This window comes from Trachypithecus francoisi, unplaced genomic scaffold, assembly GCF_009764315.1.
Source record: "Trachypithecus francoisi isolate TF-2019V2 unplaced genomic scaffold, Tfra_2.0 Lachesis_group10, whole genome shotgun sequence".
Taxonomy (NCBI): domain Eukaryota; kingdom Metazoa; phylum Chordata; class Mammalia; order Primates; family Cercopithecidae; genus Trachypithecus; species Trachypithecus francoisi.
Genome location: NW_022681455.1, coordinates 86,420,697 through 86,443,137, shown reverse-complemented (window position 1 = coordinate 86,443,137; position 22,441 = coordinate 86,420,697). Strand labels below are relative to the sequence as shown.

Sequence of the window (22,441 nt, the reverse complement as noted above, 5' to 3'; positions counted from 1 at the left end):
TGAACACAGCCAACTACTGTAAAAGGAGACAAGATTTTATGAAATATAAACATAGTTTTAACTAGATGAAAACTATAAGGAGTAAATTGTGCCTATTTTTTAACCACAATAAAATGAATAAAAGAAAGTAACAATATAAATGGCAATTCACAAATTTCTATGTTAAAACCAGACATAAACCCTCGAATTCATAAGTGCAGTATTTCAAAAAGAGATAAAAAACACTTAATAGAAATAATGTTCAAACTTCCTAAGGGCAAGAGAAAGAAAAAATCTGAAAGTGAGAGAGATATAACCTACCAAAGTGAAATCAAAATACCCACAACCTATAGAGTCAGGAAGCAGCAAAATAAACATGAAAAGTGCTGAGAGAATTTGCTACTGTGAATAGCAATTGCAATAAACATGTCAGTGAATTTTTTTTGGTAGAATAATTTATTTTTCTTTGAATATATACCCAGTAATGAGACAGCTGGGTCAAATAGTAGTTCTGTTTTAAGTTCTTTGGGACATCTTCAAACTGCTTTCAATAGTGGCTGAATTAATTTACAGTCTCATCCATAGTATGAAATAGAAATTTCATTTCTCCACAACCTCACCAGCATCTGTTATTTTTGGCATTTTAATAATAGACCTTCTGACTGTGCTAGAATAGTATCTCATTGTTTCTACTGTCTTTAATTGTAGTTCTTTATGCTATCTCTAACCTACTCCGATCTATCACCAGCCATCATTATTACTATGGCCTTGTTGTTTAATCCAGTCAGTATTCGTAGGTCTTGATTTGTTTGTCCTCTTGGAAACTTTCCACTCCTTTATAACATCCTTGTGCAATGTACAAACAATAAAACTGTCCACCGAGAATCTTGTGCCCAAAAAATTATCTTTTAGAAATAAAGGTGAAATAAAGACATTTCAGATAAATAAAAACTGATGCAATTTTTTTGCTAGCAGAAAGACAGTATATCGAAAACACTAAAAGCAGTTCTTAAACCGGGTGTGATGGTTCACGCCTGTCATCTTCATGCTTAGAGACCCAGGGTACTGCCCTAAAGTCTCCACCCTGAATTCCCACAACACACCCCCTGCAATACCCCGCGATTAACTTCCATACCCTCGGCATAGTTCTCCACTCCCAGATCCGCGTCGGCTTGACCAGAGCCCTTGAGACCCCTTCCCCCAACGTCCCAAGACCCCATGGAGGAGGTGAGGCATCCCGATTTAAGAGGAAGGAGGAAGCTGCCCAGGGGGCGGGCATAAGTGCCTCCTGGGGAGGGATTTGGAGGTGGAAATGGAGCACAGTTGGAGAGCCCAGAAGGCGCTGGGATGACCGCATCGCCACCCTTAGTCGTTTGAGAGTTTGGGCAGGACTGGCTGCACCCCTAGCCAGGGCTGTTCACTCCACAAAGGGCCTGTGGAGGCCCCAAAGAAGGCTAGGCGCTCTCTGGCTGGAAAGGAGGAAATTCGAGAAGACTTCCTGAAAGAGGCTGCAATCCCAGGGAGACTGGAGCTGCAGAGAAGTGGTTGAAAAGTGCCCCACGCAGGGGTCACGTCTTGGACAAAGGTGTGACTGAGAGAATGTCCTGGGCGAAAGAAAAGGTGCCCCAGAGCTCCTCTCCTGTTCCCTCTGTATGTGGTGCCTTCTGGCTGCCCATGGGAGCCTTCCAAGGTGGCGCAGTGCTTCCCACTGAAGACAGGGCACCCGGGGCCCCAAGTGGGGAACCATAGTCTCAGTCACACAGTAGAGCTGGAAGGCTCCAGGCTCCCTCCTGATAGGCTGGGCAGGAGCAGCAACGTCCTAGGTCAGTGTCAGGGGCTGGGGCTGGGGCTCCAGCAGGAGTGTCCCAGGAAGTGTGAATCAGCCAGTCAGGCCAGTGTTCCACCGTCCACCTGGGAGTCCAGACCCTGGAGCGGCATCTAGGCTCCCGGGAGGCGGAAGTGCCTTCCCAAAGTGGCCCCTACCCCCGCCTATTCCTTCAGCCGGTACCCGGGTCCCCTCGGTCATGGCTCTGCCTCTTCCAACCCAGACTACCTAGGGTCGCTGACGAGCAGCAGCACCGGCGGTCCTACAGGCGCAGGCGCACCGTGGGGTGGTCGTTCAGCCGCCGGGTGGTAGTAGAAGGGGCGCTCCCGGGAGCTCCCGCCCTGGCCACCAGCTGGGTGCGCAGGTGGCTGAGTGTGTCCGGCAGCAGTACAGAGGCAGTTGCGCCTCATCTGCCAGGTTCTCCTTGATGTGGGAGCGCTTCCAGCGCGCCAGCCCCCTCTGCAGCATCCCTGATGGCGCCCACAGGGCTCTGGCTCTGGTCCCGGCCCTTCGAACCCTCCCAACCAGTCCGGCCTCCCGCCTCCGCCTCCCATTGCCACCTGTTTTAAAGTTCAGGCTTCCTGTTAAGAAGACTGGAGGCCAGGAAGGTTATGAAATCTGAAACTTTCAAATAATTGTAATTATATTCTTTTAATTTGTGAGTAGCATACGTGTACTGTGTCTAAGTGTATACATATATACACACACAAATACAATTCAGAAAGTGATATAATCATATATGTAAGGTTAAATGCAAATGTCCCTCAGGGAGGGCCAGGTCCCAGCACACGGAGGAATCTCTGCCTGAAAACGCTGCAGCCAGAAACCTGCCACACTCCAGGAGAACTGCTTGAACCTGGGAGGCGGAGGTTGCAGTGAACCGAGAACGCATCCCTGCATTCCAGCCTGGCTACAGAGCCAGACTGTCTCAAAACAAAACTGAAACAAAAACAAAAAACCCTGCCACTCTCACCTCATTCAGCCAATGGTCTGGTTACGTCTCCTGTCACTCAGGGCCTGAAGGGGTGTGGCCTGGAGCCCCAGCCAATCCGTGGTGCCAGCGTGAAAACTGTCCAATCAGATTCGCAGCCAGAGAGGAAGAGGCGGCTTCCGCAAGCTGGAAGGGGTCTTTGTCTACTTGCGACGGGGCTCTGAGTCCAGTTCATGTCTAAATTGTTCCGTCTTCTACGCTCTAGGATCTCTTAGGTGACTCTACCACAACTCCTGTTATCCTGTGACCTGCAGGTACTGGGAGATCCCTAGGGAGGACGTTGGAACACCTGGAGGCTGGAAAATGGTGAGTGCGCGGGTTGGACGTCCCGAGAAGGGGGAAGAGGCAGTTTGAATCTGGCGGGAACTGACTGCGGTGGGATCTGGGTCTGGCGGTCAGCTCTGGAGTCTGCAGACCCGAGTTCCCGGTGGCACAGCTCGGCCCTCCGTTCCCTCCGTGGCACTTTAGGGGTTGACCCAGCAGTCAAAACCCTGAGCCTCTTGCCCCGTCCGTAAGCATCAATTACTCCTCTGCCTGGAACCCTTTCTGGGCAGTTCTGTCCGCAACTCCGAGTCTCCTTCAGATTATGAGGGGCGATTGGAGGGAATAAGGGGAGGGAATCCCCACTTGGGGTCCGGAGTTTTTCCGTAGAAGTAATGGTCCGTGGGGCCCCCAGTCCTTCCTTTCTCCTCTTAAAAATTGAAGATTTTTAAACATAATGAGGGCTTACTGCAGCCTCCACCTCCCGGGCCCAGGTGATCCTTCCACCTCAGGCCCCAAGTAGCTGGGACTCCAGGCGTGCGCCACCACGCCCGGCTAAGTTTTGTATTTTTTGTAGAGACGGAGTTTTGCTGTGTCGCCTAGGCTGGTCTGGAACTCCTGAGCTCAAGTGATCCTCCCGCCTCCGGCCTCCTAAAGTGCTGGGATTACAGGCCTGAGTCTCTGCCCCGACTACATCTTTAGAATGTTAAGTAGTGATATAATTTGGATGTGTTTCACAGCCACAATCTCAAATTGAAATGCAATCCTCAATGTTGGAGGTTGGAGCTGGTGGGAGGTGATTGGATTATGGGGGCGGGTTTATCATAAATAGTTCATCACCTCCCTTTTGATATTGTCTCTTCAATAGTAAGTTTCCTGGAGATCTTGTCATTTAAAGGTGTATACCACCCCTCCTCCCCTTTACCCCCTTTGCAAGCTCCTGCTTTGCCTTCCACCATGATTTTAAGCTTCCTGTGGCCTCCCTGGAAGCAGATGCTGGTGTTTGCTTTCTGTACAGCCTGTGGAACCATGACTCAATTAAAGCTCTTTCCTATACATTATCCAGTCTGAGGTATTTTTTATAGCAATGCAGGAACGAATTAATACAAACCGTTTATTTGCCCAAACAGTAATTTATGAATGAGAGAGCACCCAGCTATGGTTTGTGGTTTGTGGGCTCAAAGGTGGGACTTGAAGAAAAGGCTTTTTTAAGAAGCGTGAGGAAGCAAACCAAATTAAATATTTGATTGGGTACAGTTGTATATCGCATTTGCACGCGTCAGGTAGAAAGTTCCTGGTTATGTAGTCAGAGCTTTATTGGCAGTTTGTGATTGGTTAAGCCTACGTTTTGTTTTTCTCTAAGTTAGTCATTCACAAGAAATTCCTTTGACATAGTTAGGTTTCCTCAGGTAGAATCCCAGGGCACTGTGGCCATTTCAGTTGACTTGCCAGCTCGTTAATGCTCCACAGAGGGGCCGGTTTTCCTTGCATTTTTCAAATGTATGGCAAGCAGGGTCTCCAGATCCGTGACTGTTTTCCTAACCTAACTGTTGTAGGGCCTGTAGAAAATTCTAAATTTACATTTTCTTTCCCACTTTCCCAAGTGCCAGCTATCCCTCTCCACATCCACAAGATTATCATCTATTCTTCATTTAATTTTAAAGCAGACACAGTATTTTAATTGTTCATTTTCATTTCACAGAGCAGTGGTTGGCTCTTGTTTTTCTGTTTATGAACATTTCACATGACAGAAAAGCAAAGAATAATCACCTGACACTCTACTGTAGCAAATCTTTGCACATCTCCCCTTACCTTGCGTAGACACACACACCTTAACAGAATGTCTTTGGGTTGAGGTTGCGTTTTGGAATCTGCAGGGTAACATGTCCTCAGCCACTCTATTTTGGCTCACCACAACCTCTGCCTCCCAGGTTCATGCGATTCTCCTGCCTCAGCCTCCCGAGTAGCTGGGATTACAGGTATGAGCCACAGTGCCCGGCTAATTTTGTGTTTTTAGTAGAGACAGGGTTTCTCTATGTTGGTGAGACTGGTCTCGAACTCCTGACCTCAGGTGATCAGCCTTCCAAAGTGCTGGGATTACAGGTGTGAGCCACTGCTGCTTTATAATTTTGTATCCTACAGAGGTTTCAAATGTGATTTTAAAGAAATTTATATTCAGTAATTTTATCAAACACTAAGTATCTCCCTAAATATAAGAAAGTCTGAAATTATGTTACTTGAAAGTGTTATACTTTTTATATAAACTAATACTTGTCAATTAAACTCTGTATGCCCAAAAATGCCTCAACTGTCATATAGTTCAGTGTATCTACTTCATACATTTGTCAAACACACTATGTCATTGAGGAGCTTAAAAACATTGCTGAGCATATATTAAACTCTCAATTTTAACTATTTTTAAATGACTGTCATTTTACAGTTTTATTTAGTATGAGGCTTACTGGGACTGTGTCATTCATGTATATACGTGTGTGTGTATATATATATATGTATATTTTGGATACAACAGCAAAAGTACAACAAGAAAAGCAAATATAAACAAGTTAGACTGCATCAAACTAAAAAGCTTCTGCACAACAAAGAGAACAATAAAATAAGAAAACCATACCTGATAATATCTTAAATATTTCAATACAAAGATTTTTCACCTTGTTTAACTATATTGCTAAGAAATTTATTATTTTGATGCTATTTCAATGAGATTATTGTTTTCCACAAATGATTTGTATGTTACTTTTCCTTAATTTACTGAGTGTGTTTATTAGCTGAAACGGTCTTTTGGTGTACTGTTCACGATTTACTATATATAAGATAATGCCACCTATAAACAGTGACATATTTACAGCCTTCTTTTTAGATTGGATGCCTTCTTTTTCTTTTTTCCTTTTAGACAGGGTTTCATTCTGTCACTCAGGCTAGAGTGCAACCTTAACCCTTGGGCTCAAGCAATTCTCCCACCTCAGCCTCCCAAGTATCTGACACTACAGGTGTGCATTTTCCACACCTGGCTAATATTTTAAAGTTTTGTAGAGATGGGATATCACTAAATTGCCCAGGCAAGTCTCAAATTACTAAGCTTAATCCTCTTGCCTCAGTCTCCCAAACTGCTGGGATTACAAAGACATGAGCCACTGCACCTGATTGGATGTCTTTTCCAAACTTTTCTTGCCTAATTGTTATGCCTAGGACTACCAGTACTATGTTAAAACAGAAGCATTTAAAATGTCAGTAAAAATGACACAATGTACCCTTGTATTGGAAACTCCATCTCTTCTAAATACAAAAATTTGCCAGGCGTGGTGGTGTGTGCCTGTAATTCCACCTACTCGGGAGGCTGAGGCAGGAGAATCACTTGAACCTGGGAGGTGGAGGTTGCAGTGAGCCGACATGCCAGTCCAGCCTGGGTGACAGAGTGAGACTCCTTCTCAAAAAAAAAAAAAAGAAAAAGAAAATGAGACTAATAACTTTCATCAGAGCACAAAGCATCTGATTGATTGCAAGAAAATCTAAACATCTATTTCACTTTAAAAGTATTTTTGTCTTAGTAGGAACTAAGCTTAGAAATTTAAATCCTATATGACAAATAACTATATAGTTGAATAGTTGATTTTATTTACTCATCTCATAGATTTCTTAAAAACACTAATACTATAGGTTACTTAGAACACTGCCCAGCACATAGTAAACTCCCAATTATTACCTATTTGTTAATAACTATTATTCCGTAATTTTATCTTCTTTACAATGAAGATTACTAGGACTGTGTCTTATATTTCTTCTTTTTACTTTCTGATTTGCTGTATGCTAACTTTGTAATTTCACAAGTTCTGAGGTAATGTGCTTGAATGTATATGTTATATAAGAAGTGAATTAAATAATAGGCACCCCACATTCATTAAAATCTTTTATATGTTTAAATTTACTGAATATAAACACTTTTCTCAAACTATACAATCTAATGATATACATTTGTTTCTAATCGTTCATTTTGTATATTAGTGTTTCATGCCATATTGTACATTATTTATGTTGTTCATACTTTTTTGTTTGTTTGTTTTGAGACGGAGTCTTGTTCTGTTGCCCAGGCTGGAGTGCAGTGGCGCAATCTCGGCTCACTACAAGCTCCGCCTCCCGAGTTCACGCCATGCTCCTGCCTCAGCCTCCCAAGTAGCTGGGACTACAGGCGCCCGCCATCACGCCCGGCTAATTTTTTGTATTTTTAGTAGAGACGGGGTTTCACTGTGTTAGACAGGATGGTCTCGATCTCCTGACCTCATGATCCTTTAGAAATGTAATAGTTTGCTTTGCTTCCAAGGTTGTATTATAACCTTTACATTTTGTGTAAAAATGTCATGAAAATAATAACGACATAATAAAGAGGATTCTTCAGTACTATGTAAGTTCTTCAAATTTTCCCATCAAAGTATTTATGAATTACAATAATGCATATTCTATGAAATGTTATTGCTTTTATTGTACACTGATGATTCACGCTTCATGGCCTCCAATACCAAAGACATGGAATCAATTAAGGTGCCCATTAGTGGGGGATTGCAAAAAGAAAATGTGGTACCTGTACATCATGAAATACTACATAGCCATAATAACAGGACAACATTATGTTCTTTGTAGCAAAGTTGATGCAGCTGGAGGCCATTATCTTAAGTGAATTAATGCAGAAACAGAAAACCAAATAAGCATGCAAGTGAGCATGTTGTTACTTAGAAGTGAGAACTAAATGCTGGGTATACATAAATATAAAGATGAAAACAATAGACACTGGGGACCACTGGAGGAGGAAGGGAGAGAAGGAGACAAGGGCTAAAAAGCTACGTGTGGGGTACTGTGCTCATTACCTGAGTAGTAGTAGTATCTAAAGGCTTAGCAGTACATAATATACCCATGTAACAAACCTACACATAAAGTAAAAGTTGAAATTAAAAAAAAAAAAAAAAATGTGCTCTTTATGAATGTGCAGTCATAGTTGAAAATAATAGCCAGCTACAATTATTTTTAGTGGTACATTATGTTTATTCAATTTTTTGGTTAATTTTGTTTTGTTAAATTTTGTTCTGGGAGGAGCGTGGTGGCTCACGCCTGTAATCCCAGCACTTTGGGAGGCCAAGGCGGGTAGTTCACCTGCGGTCAGGAGTTCAAGACCAGCCTGGCCAACATGGTGAAACCATTTCTCTACTAAAAAGACAAAAATTAGCCAGGCGTGGTGGCGCGCACTTGTAATCCCAGCTACTCAGGGTGCTGAGGCAGGAGAATCGCTTGAACCCAGGAGGTGGAGGTTGTAGTGAGCTGAGATTGCGCAACTGTACTCCAGCCTGGGTGGCAGAGACTGCATCTGAAAAAAAAAACTTCTGCCATTTTACATTCCTGTGTTTCATATTTTAGAGCAGGCTGTGTCACATTAATTGTGTTTTTGTTTTAATTTATTTATAAATAATTGTTTTAAATACAATTTTATATGCCAACATTCAACTTTGTACATGTTAAAACAATGTTTGGACAGAAGTCAGATATGAATCAGCCATATATCTATTGCCAATATAATTATTTTTGTGTTTATTTACCTGTATAAATATTGCCCCTATTTTATGACTTGCATATTTGCTTTTTTTGGTTGGTGGTCAATGGTTGTTTTATTTTTTAATTGTAAAGAATACATACTAAAATTTATAATCTTTAATATTTTCAATTATATAGCTTAGTTGTGTTAAATATATTGTTAGCAACATCTCTAGAACATCTGTATTTTTGCAAAAAAATATGCAATACACATGCATCCACTGCTTAGTTTCCCTGTTGACTGGCCATTTAAAAAAAACATCATTCTGTTTTCTCTTTTTAAGGGTGTAAGTACTTTAGATATTCCAAGTAAGTTTGTTCATACAGTAATTTTGTGTGTGTGGCTGGCTGACTAAATTTACCATAATGTCTTCAAAATTTGTCTTTATGGTAAATATTAGAAAATACACTGCTTTTTAAATAAATACTGAGTAATATTTCATTTTCTTTGTATTTTAAATTATATTTATCCATTTATTTGGTACAAGAAGTTCAAATTGCTTTCACATACTGGCTCTTGTGGATAGTACTTCTATAAACTGTGTGCGAATAACTCACTTGACGATGCATGAAGAGGTTATATCTGTGCTGCATTCTGTTTCATTGCTTTGGTGTTATGCCTTTACACAAGTACTAACGTGCCTTGTTTATTATAGCTTTATTTTGTGTTTGCAAATTATTAAGTGTAATGCCTCCAATATTTTTCTTCTTTTTTAAGATTATCAGGCTTTTTCATGGTCCCTTAAAATTTCATATCATTTTGTGGGGTATTTTTCCTATTTTCAGAAAAGTAAAATTGGGAATTAAGGGTTGTGTCGAATGTGTGGGTCACTTTGGGCAGTATGGACATCTTCACAATATTATGTCTTCCAACCCTTGAATAAGGGCATGCTCAAGCATATGATTTTTAATTTTCATAGTTTGTAAATGTTTCAGTTTTCCTTCTGTTACTGATTTCTAGTTTCATTCCATCTGGGCTGTAAATAATAGTCTGAAACTTTAATTTTAAAACATTTGTTAAGACTTGTGGTGTCACAAGTGGTCTCTCTAGAAAAATGTTTCATGAGCTATTATAAAGAATGTGTATTCTGCTCTCTGTCTACATTTGCTGGGTGTAATTGTTTTAGAGTGCATTGAAGTTTCTTTTTCTCTTATTAATATTTTGTCTTGCTTTATTATTCATTACTTAAAGTGAGATACTGAAGTATCCTACCATTATTACATTGCTTTCTGTTTTTGCTCCAATTCTGTCAATGTTTGCTTTATGTGTTTGGGAAAACTAATGTCAGATTCATTTATATATTTATATGTTCTCAGTTATTGAACCCTCCTATAATTTAATGTCCTACTTAGTCTACTATGAATTTTGACTTATAGTAAATTATATGAAATATGACAGTTTTGACTTAATATAATTGTTGCCCCTCCTCTCATTTGGTTAACACTTGTATGAAATGTTTTTTTTCTATCCTGCCATTTTCAGTCTATTTTTAAAATTGGACCTGAAGTGAGTTTATTGGAGACATGACATAGTTAGATCTTGTTTTTTTAAAAAAAATTTTAAATCCTGTATTCACTGTATGTATTTCAATTAGGAAGTTTAGTACATTAATATTTAAATAATTTTCTGAAAAAAAGAACTTACTATTACTGTTCCATTGTATTATTTGGCTGTTTTAGCTATTTTGTCTCTATCTTTCTTTGTGTACTATCTAGTTGATATTTTAGTGACATGCTTTTACTCCAACTTAACATTTTGTTTGTCTTTTTTTTTTTTTTTTTTTGAGACGGAGTCTCGCTCTGTCGCCCAGGCTGGAGTGCAATGGCCGGATCTCAGCTCACTGCAAGCTCCGCCCCCTGGGTTTACACCATTCTCCTGCCTCAGCCTCCCAAGCAGCTGGGACTACAGGCGCCCGCCACCTCGCCTGGTTAGTTTTTTTGTATTTTTTAGTAGAGACGGGGTTTCACCGTATTAGCCAGGATGGTCTCGATCTCCTGACCTCGCGATCCACCCGTCTCGGCCTCCCAAAGTGCTGGGATTACAGGCTTGAGCCACCGCGCCCGGCCCATTTTGTTTGTCTTTATAGTTATTTTCTATGTGGTTAGCATGAGGTTTACAGAAAATCTCTTAAAGTTATTACATCTGCTCTCATCTTTGTTACCAATGTCACTAATACTGTATTGCATACACATTAACAGATTTTTAAAATTATTTTATGGTTTTATCTTTCTAATTTCATTTCTTTTTTTCTCTTTGTTTCACAAATCAAGGAGTAGCTGAAACATACCTTTAAATTTTAGAGCATAATTCAAAGTGTTTTTGAATCATGATAATAATAATACACATTTTTATAGTTGTATATGTGCATATCTTTTCCAGAGAGTTATGCATTTTTACATAAGTTGGTCTTCGGTCTTTTTTTTAAAGTATACTTTATTTTCAATGGCAGGGACTTCCTTATGCATGTCCTGTAGAAAAGTTCTACTGTTGACACACGTTCCTACATTTTGGTTATCTTGGCAAGTCTACTTTTTTCTTCATTTTAAAGAATACTTTTGCTGGATATAGTGTTCATGCTTAGACATTTTTGTTTGGTTTTGTTTTGTTTTTAGTGTTTTGACTGCATCATCCAACTTTGCTCTTGCTTGAAAGATTTCTGTTTATAAATCTGCTGGTAGTCTTGCAGGAGCATGCATATTAATTACACCTTTTTTTTTTCCTCTTCCTGCATTCCAGATTCTCTTCTTGTCTGTGACTTTCAAAACTTTGTCATATTGTGTCTTTATTTATTTATTTATTTATTTTTATTATACTTTAAGTTCTAGGGTACATGTGCATAATGTGCAGGTTTGTTACATATGTATACTTATGCCATGTTGGTGTGCTGCACCCATCAACTCGTCAGCACCCATCAATTCATCATTTATATCATGTATAACTCCTCAATGCAATCCCTGCCCCCTCCCCCCTCCCCCCTCCCCATGATAGGCCCCAGTGTGTGATGTTCCCCTTCCCGAGTCCAAGTGATCTCATTGTTCAGTTCCCACCTATGAGTGAGAACATGTGGTGTTTGGTTTTCTCTTCTTGTGATAGTTTGCTAAGAATGATGGTTTCCAGCTGCATCCATGTCCCTACAAAGGACGCAAACTCATCGTTTTTTATGGCTGCATAGTATTCCATGGTGTATATGTGCCACATTTTCTTAATCCAGTCTGTCACAGATGGACATTTGGGTTGATTCCAAGTCTTTGCTATTGTGAATAGGGCTGCAATAAACATACGTGTGCATGTGTCTTTGTAGTAGAATAATTTATAATCCTTTGGGTCTATACCCAGTAGTGGGATGGCTGGGTCATATGGTACATCTAGTTCTAGATCCTTGAGGAATTGCCATACTGTTTTCCATAATGGTTGAACTAGTTTACAATCCCACCAACAGTGTAAAAGTGTTCCTATTTCTCCACATCCTCTCCAACACCTGTTGTTTCCTGATTTTTTAATGATTGCCATTCTAACTGGTGTGAGATGGTATCTCATTGTGGTTTTGATTTGCATTTCTCTGATGGCCAGTGATGATGAGCATTTTTTCATGTGTCTGTTGGCTGTATGAATGTCTTCTTTTGAGAAATGTCTGTTCATATCCTTTGCCCACTTTTTGATGGAGTTGTTTGTTTTTTTCTTGTAAATTTGTTTGAGTTCTTTGTAGATTCTGGATATTAGCCCTTTGTCAGATGAGTAGGTTGCAAAAATTTTCTCCCATTCTGTAGGTTGCCTGTTCACTCTGATGGTAGTTTATTTTGCTGTGCAGAAGCTCTTTAGTTTAATTAGATCCCATGTGTCAATTTTTGCTTTTGCTGCCATTGCTTTTGGTGTTTTAGACATGAAGTCCTTGCCCATGCCTATGTCCTGAATGGTACTACCTAGATTTTCTTCTAGGGTTTTTATGGTATTAGGTCTAACATTTAAGTCTCTAATCCACCTTGAATTAATCTTCGTATAAGGAGTAAGGAAAGGATCCAGTTTCAGCTTTCTACTTATGGCTAGCCAATTTTCCCAGCACCATTTATTAAATAGGGAATCCTTTGCCCATTTCTTGTTTTTGTCAGGTTTGTCAAAGATCAGATGGCTGTAGATGTGTAGTATTATTTCTGAGGGCTCTGTTCTGTTCCATTGGTCTATATCTCTGTTGTGGTACCAGTACCATGCTGTTTTGGTTACTGTAGCCTTGTAGTATAGTTTGAAGTCAGGTAGCGTGATGCCTCCAGCTTTGTTCTTTTGAGTTAGGATTGTCTTGGCAATGTGGGCTCTTTTTTGGTTCCATATGAACTTTAAAGCAGTTTTTTCCAATTCTGTGAAGAAACTCATTGGTAGCTTGATGGAAATGGCATTGAATCTATAAATAACCTTGGGCAGTATGGCCATTTTCACGATATTGATTCTTCCTATCCATGAGCATGGTATGTTCTTCCATTTGTTTGTGTCCTCTTTGATTTCACTGAGCAGTGGTTTGTAGTTCTCCTTGAAGAGGTCCTTTAATCCTTTGTAAGTTGGATTCCTAGGTATTTTATTCTCTTTGAAGCAATTGTGAATGGAAGTTCATTCCTGATTTTGCTCTCTGCTTGTCTGTTACTGGTGTATAAGAATGCTTGTGATTTTTGCACATTAATTTTGTATCCTGAGACTTTGCTGAAGTTGCTTATCAGCTTAAGGAGATTCTGGGCTGAGACAATGGGGTTTTCTAAATCTACAATCATGTCATCTGCAAACAGGGACAATTTGACTTCTTCTTTTCCTAACTGGATACCCTTGATTTCTTTCTCTTGCCTGATTGCCCTAGCCAGAACTTCCAACACTATATTGAATAGGAGTGGTGAGAGAGGGCATCCCTGTCTTGTGCCAGTTTTGAAAGGGAATTTTTCCAGTTTTTGCCCATTCAGTATGATATTGGCTGTGGGTTTGTCATAAATAGCTCTTATTATTTTGAGGTACGTTCCCTCAATACTGAATTGATTGAGCATTTTTAGCATGAAGGGCTGTTGAATTTTGTCAAAAGCCTTTTCTGCATCTGTTGAGATAATCATGTGGTTCTTGTCTTTGGTTCTGTTTATATGCTGGATTACGTTTATTGATTTGCGAATGTTGAACCAGCCTTGCATCCCAGGGATGAAGCCCACTTGATCATGGTGGATAAGCTTTTTGATGTGCTGCTGAATCCGGTTTGCCAGTATTTTATTGAGGATTTTTGCATCGATGTTCATCAGGGATATTGGTCTAAAATTCTCTTTTTTTGTTGTGTCTCTGCCAGGCTTTGGTATCAGGATGATGTTGGCCTCATAAAATGAGTTAGGGAGGATTCCCTCTTTTTCTATTGATTGGAATAGTTTCAGAAGGAATGGTACCAGCTCCTCCTTGTACCTCTGGTAGAATTCAGCTGTGAATCCATCTGGTCCTGGACTTTTTTGGTGGGTAGGCTATTGATTGTTGCCTCAATTTCAGAGCCTGCTATTGGTCTATTCAGGGATTCAACTTCTTCCTGGTTTAGTCTTGGGAGAGTGTAAGTGTCCAGGAAATTATCCATTTCTTCTAGATTTTCTAGTTGATTTGCGTAGAGGCATTTATAGTATTCTCTGATGGTTGTTTGTATTTCTGTGGGGTCGGTGGTGATATCCCCTTTATCATTTTTTATTGCGTCTATTTGATTCCTCTCTCTTTTCTTCTTTATTAGTCTTGCTAGCGGTCTGTCAATTTTGTTGATCTTTTCAAAAAACCAACTCCTAGATTCATTGATTTTTTGGAGTGTGTTTTGTGTCTCTATCTCCTTCAGTTCTGCTCTGATCTTAGTCATTTCTTGCTTTCTGCTAGCTTTTGAATATGTTTGCTCTTGCCTCTCTAATTCTTTTAATTGTGATGTTAGAGTGTCAATTTTAGATTTTTCCTGCTTTCTCTTGTGGGTATTTAGTGCTATAAATTTCCCTCTACACACTGCTTTAAATGTGTCCCAGAGATTCTGGTATGTTGTATCTTTGTTCTCATTGGTTTCAAAGAACATCTTTATTTCTGCTTTCATTTTGTTATGTACCCAGTAGTCATTCAGGAGCAGGTTGTTCAGTTTCCATGTAGTTGAGCGGTTTTGATTGAGTTTCTTAGTCCTGAGTTCTAGTTTGATTGCACTGTGGTCTGAGAGACAGTTTGTTATAATTTCTGTTCTTGTACATTTGCTGAGGAGTGCTTTACTTCCAATTATGTGGTCAATTTTGGAATAAGTACGATGTGGTGCTGAGAAGAATGTATATTCTGTTGATTTGGGGTGGAGAGTTCTATAGATGTCTATTAGGTCTGCTTGCTGCAGAGATGAGTTCAATTCCTGGATATCCTTGTTAACTTTCTGTCTCATTGATCTGTCTAATGTTGACAGTGGAGTGTTGAAGTCTCCCATTATTATTGTATAGGAGTCTAAGTCTCTTTGTAAGTCTCTAAGGACTTGCTTTATGAATCTGGGTGCTCCTGTATTGGATGCATATATATTTAGGATAGTTAGCCCTTCCTGTTGAATTGATCCCTTTACCATTATGTAATGTCCTTCTTTGTCTCTTTTGATCTTTGATGGTTTAAAGTCTGTTTTATCAGAGACTAGGATTGCAACCCCTGCTTTTTTTTGTTCTCCATTTGCTTGGTAGATCTTCCTCCATCCCTTTATTTTGAGCCTATGTATGTCTCTGCATGTGAGATGGGTCTCCTGAATACAGCAGACTGATGGGTCTTGACTCTTTATCCAGTTTGCCAGTCTGTGTCTTTTAATTGGAGCATTTAGTCCATTAACATTTAAGGTTAATATTGTTATGTGTGAATTTGACCTGCCATTATGATATTAACTGGTTATTTTGCTTGTTAGTTGACGCAGTTTCTTCCTAGCCTCGATGGTCTTTACATTTTGGTATGTTTTTGCAATGGCTGGTACCGGTCGTTCCTTTCCATGTTTAGTGCTTCCTTCAGGGTCTCTTGTAAGGCAGGCCTGGTGGTGACAAAATCTCTAAGCATTTGCTTATCTGTAAAGGATTTTATTTCTCCTTCACTTATGAAACTTAGTTTGGCTGGATATGAAATTCTGGGTTGAAAATTCTTTTCTTTAAGAATGTTGAATATTGGCCCCCACTTTCTTCTGGCTTGTAGAGTTTCTGCCGAGAGATCTGCTGTTAGTCTGATGGGCTTCCCTTTGTGGGTAACCCGACCTTTCTCTCTGGCTGCCCTTAAGATTTTTTCCTTCATTTCAACTTTGGTGAATCTGGCAATTATGTGTCTTGGAGTTGCTCTTCTGGAGGAGTATCTTTGTGGCGTTCTCTGTATTTCCTGAATTTGAATGTTGGCCTGCCCTACTAGGTTGGGGAAGTTCTCCTGGATGATATCCTGAAGTGCTTTCCAACTTGGTTCCATTTTCCCCCTCACTTTCAGGCACCCCAATCAGACGTAGATTTGGTCTTTTTACATAATCCCATACTTCTTGTAGGCTTTGTTCATTTCTTTTCTTCTTTTTTCTTTTGGTTTTCTCTTCTCGCTTCATTTCATTCATTTGATCCTCAATCGCTGATACTCTTTCTTCCAGTTGATCGAGTCGGTTACTGAAGCTTGTGCATTTGTCACGTATTTCTCGTGTCATGGTTTTCATCTCTGTCATTTCGTTTATGACCTTCTCTGCATTAATTAGTCTAGCTGTCAATTCTTCCACTCTTTTTGCAAGATTTTTAGTTTCTTTGCGCTGGGTACGTAATTTCTCCTTTAGCTCTGAGGAGTTTGATGCCCTCTTCTCTCATCTCGTCAAAGTCATTCTCTGACCAGCTTTGATCCGTATCTGGCGATGGGCTGCGCTCCTTTGCAGGGGGAGATGCGCTCTTATTTTTTGAATTTCCAGCTTTTCTGCCCTGCTTGTTCCCCATCTTTGTGGTTTTATCTGTCTCTAGTCTTTCATGATGGTGACGTACTGATGGGGTTTTGGTATAGGTGTCCTTCCTGTTTGATAGTTTTCCTTCTGACAGTGAGGACCCTCAGCTATAGGTCTGTTGGAGATTGCTTGAGGTCCACTCCAGACCCTGTTTGCCTGGGTATCAGCAGCAGAGGTTGCAGAAGATAGAATATTGCTGAACAGCGAGTGTACCTGTCTGATTCTTCCTTTGGAAGCTTCCTCTCAGGGGTGTACTCCACCATGTGAGGTGTGGGGTGTCAGACTGACCCTAGTGGGGGATGTCCCCCAGTCAGGCTACTCAGGCGTCAGGGACCCACTTGAGCAGGAAGTCTGTCCCTTCTCAGATCTCAACCTCCGTGTTGGGAGATCCACTGCTCTCTTCAAAGCTGTCAGACAGAGTCGTTCGCATCTGCACAGGCCTCTGCTGCTTCCTCTGTTGTTTTTTAGCTGTGCCCTGTCCCCAGAGGTGGAGTCTACAGAGACAGGTAGGTTTCCTTGAGCTGCTGTGAGCTCCACTCAGTTCGAGCTTCCCAGCTGCTTCGTTTACCTACTTAAGCCTCAGCAATGGCGGGCACCCCTCCCCCAGCCTCGCTGCTGCCTTGCGGTTAGATCGCAGACTGCTGTGCTAGCAGTGAGGTAGGCCCCGTGGGCGTGGGACCCTCCCGGCCAGGTGTGGGATATAAGCTCTTGGTGTGCCTGTTTGCTTAAAGCGCAGTATTGGGGTGGGAGTTACCCGATTTTCCAGGTGTTGTGTGTCTCAGTTCCCCTGGCTAGGAAAAGGGATTCCCTTCCCCCTTGTGCTTCCCAGGTGAGGCGATGCCTCGCCCTGCTTCAGCTCTCGCTGGTCAGGCTGCAGCAGCTGACCAGCACCAATTGTCCAGCACTTCCTAGTGAGATGACCCCAGTACCTCAGTTGAAAATGCAGAAATCACCGGTCTTCTGTGTCGCTCGCGCTGGGAGTTGGAGACTGGAGCTGTTTCTATTCGGCCATCTTGCTCCGCCCCCCATATTGTGTCTTTTTAGGGATCAGTTGTGTTAATCTTAGTTGAAATTTGTGTAGCTTCTTGATTTTGTTATATATATATTTTAAAATGTTGAAGTATCAGCTGGGTATCAGTCTTATTTTATTCTTCTGTTCCATAATTTTTATTTCTTTTTGTGCTTTTTATATTGTTCGTTTCATCTTTGTTATTTCATATTGTTTTCTATGTTCTCATTTCAGTCAATGAGCATGATTGAGATGATAGTTTAAATTCTTTAAGGTGATTAATTTTTTTCTTCCAGAAAATCGAGGTGAATTCACATTGTTTCAGGTAATTTTAACATCTCCATTTTTCTGTGATTGATTTCTGAATATTCCTTTTTTTCTTTGATTCTGCCATCTCGTCCTGATGTTTTGTATATGTTTTAATGTTTGGTTGTCATTTGTCAAAAAAAAGCCACATGTGAAAATATTTATGAAGTGGCTTTGACCTGGGGTAATATGGCACCAGGTTTTTAGGCTAGAAATTCTTGGAGTCTCTCAAACCTGTTTTAAGGATGAGTCTTCTCTGTGCTTGTGTGTTTTTCAGTTAAAGAAGATTCCCATGTTTCTTACTGAGATCCTATAATCAGTTTCTATTCCAATTGTCTGTCTATGGTACTGAAGTCTTTCTTCTCTTGTAACAGTCATTTACCTCAGCTGACCCAACCTGTCATTCAAAGTATACCACCATTTCTTTTAGCTCTGTCATGGAACATAGAAATTAGTCTTTGGCAAGGCCTCAAAAAGCCAGAAGCATGGACACATGTGGCACTATTTTATTTATTTTTGGAAGGAGAAGCCAGGAGTTGGGACTTTATATTTAAAGGCACTGTGTTGTATTGGGGACAAAGAATGGTTGTGGTGGGTAAATATACTTTTCTTCCACTTCTTTGTAGTTCATGGCATTTTGGTGACTTGTGGTGCTGCAAATGCTTTACTGCTTTTTATATTTCTCAAAAAAGCATTTTGTTTGGTACATTTCTGTTGTTTATATGTCTATAAAGAAATCAGAGCCTGTGGTATTATATTGTGTCACTATTTATATATATATATATATATATACACACACACACTTTAGGTCCTAGGGTACATGTGCACAATGTGCAAGTTTGTTACATCCATCCTCTTTGTTCCCCATGTGCCATGTTGGTTTGCTGTACCCATCAACTTGTCATTTGCAATAGGTATATCTCCTAATGCTATCCCTTGCCCTGCCCCCCACCCACCAACAGGCCCCAGTGTATGATGTTCCCCGCCCTGTGTCCATGTGTACTTGTTTTTCTGCTCCGTCTATGAGTGAGAATATGTGGTGTTAGGTTTTCTGTCCCTGTGATAGTTTGCTTAGAATGATGGTTTCCAGCTTCATTCATGTCCCTGCAAAGGACATGAACTCATCCTTTTTTATGGCTGCATAGTATTCCATGGTGTATATGTGCCACATTTTCTTAATCCATTCTATGATTGATGGACATTTGTGTTGGTTCCAAGTCTTTGCTATTGTGAATAGTACCACAATAAACATACATGTGCATGTGTCTTTATAGTAGCATGGTTTATAATCCTTTGGGTATATACCCAGTAATGGAATTGCTGGATCAAACCATATTTCTAGTTCTAGATCCTTGAGGAATCCCCACAGTGTCTTCCACAGTGGTTGAACTAATTTACACTCCCACCAACAGTATAAAAGTATTCCTATTTCTCCACATCCTCTCCAGCATCTGTTGTTTCCTGACTTTTTAATGATCCCCACATTCTAAGTGGCACGAGATGGTATCTCATTGTAGATTTGATTTGCATTTCTTTTCTCTGATGACCAGTGGTGATGAGCGTGTTTTCATATGTCTGTTGGCTGCATAAATATCTTCTTTTGAGAAGTGTCTGTTCATATCCTTTGCCCACTTTTTGATGGGGGTTTTTTTTTTTTTTTGTAAATTTGTTTAAGTTCTTTGTAGATTCTGGATATTAGCTCTTTGTCAGATGGGTAGATTGCAAAGATTTTCTCCCATTCTGTAGGTTGCTTGTTCATGGTGATGATAGTTTCTTTTGCCAGGCAGAAGTTCTTTACTTTAATTAGATCCCATTTATCTATTTTGGCTTTTGTTGCCATTGCTTTTGGCATTTTAGTCATGAAGTCTTTGACCATGCCTGTGTCCTGAATGGTATTGCCTAGGTTTTCTTCTAGCGTTTGTATGGTGGTCTTACATTTAAGTCTTTAATCCATCTTCAGTTAATTTTTGTATATTGTGTAAGGAAGGGATTCAGTTTCAGCTTTCTACATATGACTAGCCTGTTTTCCCAGCACCATTTGTTAAATAGGGAATCCTTTCCGCATTTCTTGTTTTTGTCAGGTTTGTCAAAGATCAGATGGTTGTCGATGTGTGGTGTTTTTTCTGAGGCCTCTGTTCTGTTTCATTGGTCCATATATAAGTGTTTTGGTACCAGGACCATGCTCTTTTGGTTACTGTGTACCCTTTTAGTATAATTTGAAGTCAGGTAGTTGTGATGCCTCCAGTTTTGTTCTTTTTGCTTAGGATAGTCTTGGCTATGTGGGCTCTTTTTTGGTTCCATATGAACTTTAAAGTAGTTTTTTCCAATTCTGTGAAGAAAGCCAATGGTAGTTTGATAGGGATAGCATTGAATCCATAAATTACCTTGGGCAGTATGACCATTTTCACGATATTGATTCTTCTTATCCATGAGCGTGGAATGTTCTTCCATTTATTTGTGTCCTCTTTTATTTCATTGAGCAGTGGTTTGTAGTTCTGCTTGAAGAGGTCCTTCACATCCTTTGCAAGTTGGGTTCTTAGGTATTTCATTCTCCTTGTAGTAATTGTGAATGGGAGTTCACTCATGATTTGGCTCTCTGTTTGTCTATTATTTGTGTATAAGAATGCTTGTGATTTTTGCACATTGATTTTGTCTACTGAGACTTTGCTGAAGTTGCTTATCAACTTAAGGAGATTTTTAGCAGAGACAATGGTGTTGTCTAAATATACACTCATGTCATCTGCAAACAGAGATAACTTGACTTCCTCTTTTCCTAATTGAATATCCTTATTTCTTTCTCTTGCTTGATTGCCCTAGCCAGAAATTCCAACACTATGTTGAATAGGACTGGTGAGAGAAGGCATCCTTCCCTTGTGCCAGTTTTGAAAGGGAATGCTTTCAGTTTTTACCCATTCAGTATGATATTGGCTGTGGGTTTGTCATAAATAGCTCTTATTATTTTGAGATACGTTTCATCAATACCTAGTTTATTGAGAGTTTTTAGCATGAAGGGCTGTTGACTGTTGTTGAAGGCCTTTTCTGCATCTATTGAGATAATCATGTGGTTTTTATCATTGGTTCTATTAATGTGATGGATTACGTTTATTGATTTGCATATGTTGAACCAGCCTTGCATTACAGGGATGAAGCCAACTTGATCGTGGTGGATAAGCTTTTTGATGTGCTGCTGAATTTGGTTTGCCAGTATTTTACTGAGGATTTTCGCATGGATGTTCATCAGGGATATTGGCATAAAATTCTGTTTTTTTGTTGTGTCTCTACCAGGGTTTGGTATCACAATGATGCTAGCCTCATAAAATGAGATAGGGAGGATTCCCCCTTTTTCTGTTGATTGAAATAGTTTCAGAAGGAATGGTACCAACTCCTCTTTGTACCTCTGGTAGGATATGGCTGTGAATCCATCTGATCCTGGACTTTTTTGGGTTGGTAGGCTGTTAATTATTGCCTCAATTTCAGAATCTGTTGTTGAATCTCTATTCAGAGATTCAACTTCTTCCTAGTTTAGTCTTGGCACAGTGTATGTGTCCAGAAATTTATCAATTTCTTCTAGATTTTTAAATTTATTTGCATAGAGGTTTTTATAGTATTTTCTGATGGTAGTTTGTATTTCTATGGGATCAGTGGTGATATCCCCTTTATCACTTTTATTGTGTCTATTTGATTCGTCTCTACTTTCTTTGTTAGTCTTGCTAGTGGTGTATCTATTCTGTTGATCTTTTTAAAAAACCAGCTTCTGGATTCATTGATTTTTTTGAAGGGTTTTTTGTGTCTCTGTCTCCTTCAGTTCTGCTCTGATCTTAGTTATTTCTTGCCTTCTGCTAGCTTTTGAATTTTTTGCTCTTGCTTCTCTAGTTCTTTTAAATGTGATGTTAGGGTGTAGATTTTAGATCTTTCCTGCTTTCACTTGTGGGCATTTAGTGCTATAAATTTCTGTCTACACACTGCTTAAATGTGTCCCTGAGATTCTGGTACGTTGTGTCTTTGTTCTCATTGGTTTGAAAGAACATCTTTATCTCTACCTTTATTTCGTTATTTACCCAATAGTCATTCAGGAGCAGGTTGTTCAGTTTCCATGTAGTTGTGCAGTTTTGAGTGAGTTTTTTAATGCTTGGTTCTAGTTTGATTGCACTGTGGTCTGAGGGACAGTTTGTTGTGATTTCTTTTCTTTTATGTGTGCTGAGGAGTGTTTTAATACCAATTATGTAGTCAGTTTTAGAATAAGTGCGATGTGGTGATGAGAAGAATGTATATTCTGTTGATTTGGGGTGTACAGTTCTGTAAATGTCTGTTATTTCTGCTTGGTCGAAAGCTGAGTTCAAGTCCTGGATATCCTTGTTAACCTTCTGCCTTGTTGATCTGCCTTATGTCAACAGTGGGGCGTTAAAATCTCCCTTTATTATTGTGTGGGAGTCTCAGTCTCTTTGTAGGTCTCTAAGGGCTTGCTTTATGAAGGAATACAGGGTGCTGCTGTATTGGGTGCATATATATTTAGGATAGTTAGCTCTTCTTGTTGAATT

General features: G+C 40.0%; 1 long non-coding RNA gene across 2 annotated transcripts in view; it reads left to right on the top strand.

The window, feature by feature from the left end:
- The first annotated feature begins 2,768 nt into the window (after positions 1 to 2,768).
- The window catches only part of LOC117087731, a 41,306-nt gene continuing 21,633 nt past the window's right edge, over positions 2,769 to 22,441 (top strand). For both annotated transcript variants that reach the window (XR_004438894.1, XR_004438895.1), the window contains exon 1: positions 2,769 to 3,101. This is a non-coding gene — a long non-coding RNA (uncharacterized LOC117087731). The remainder of the gene's footprint in view (positions 3,102 to 22,441) is intronic.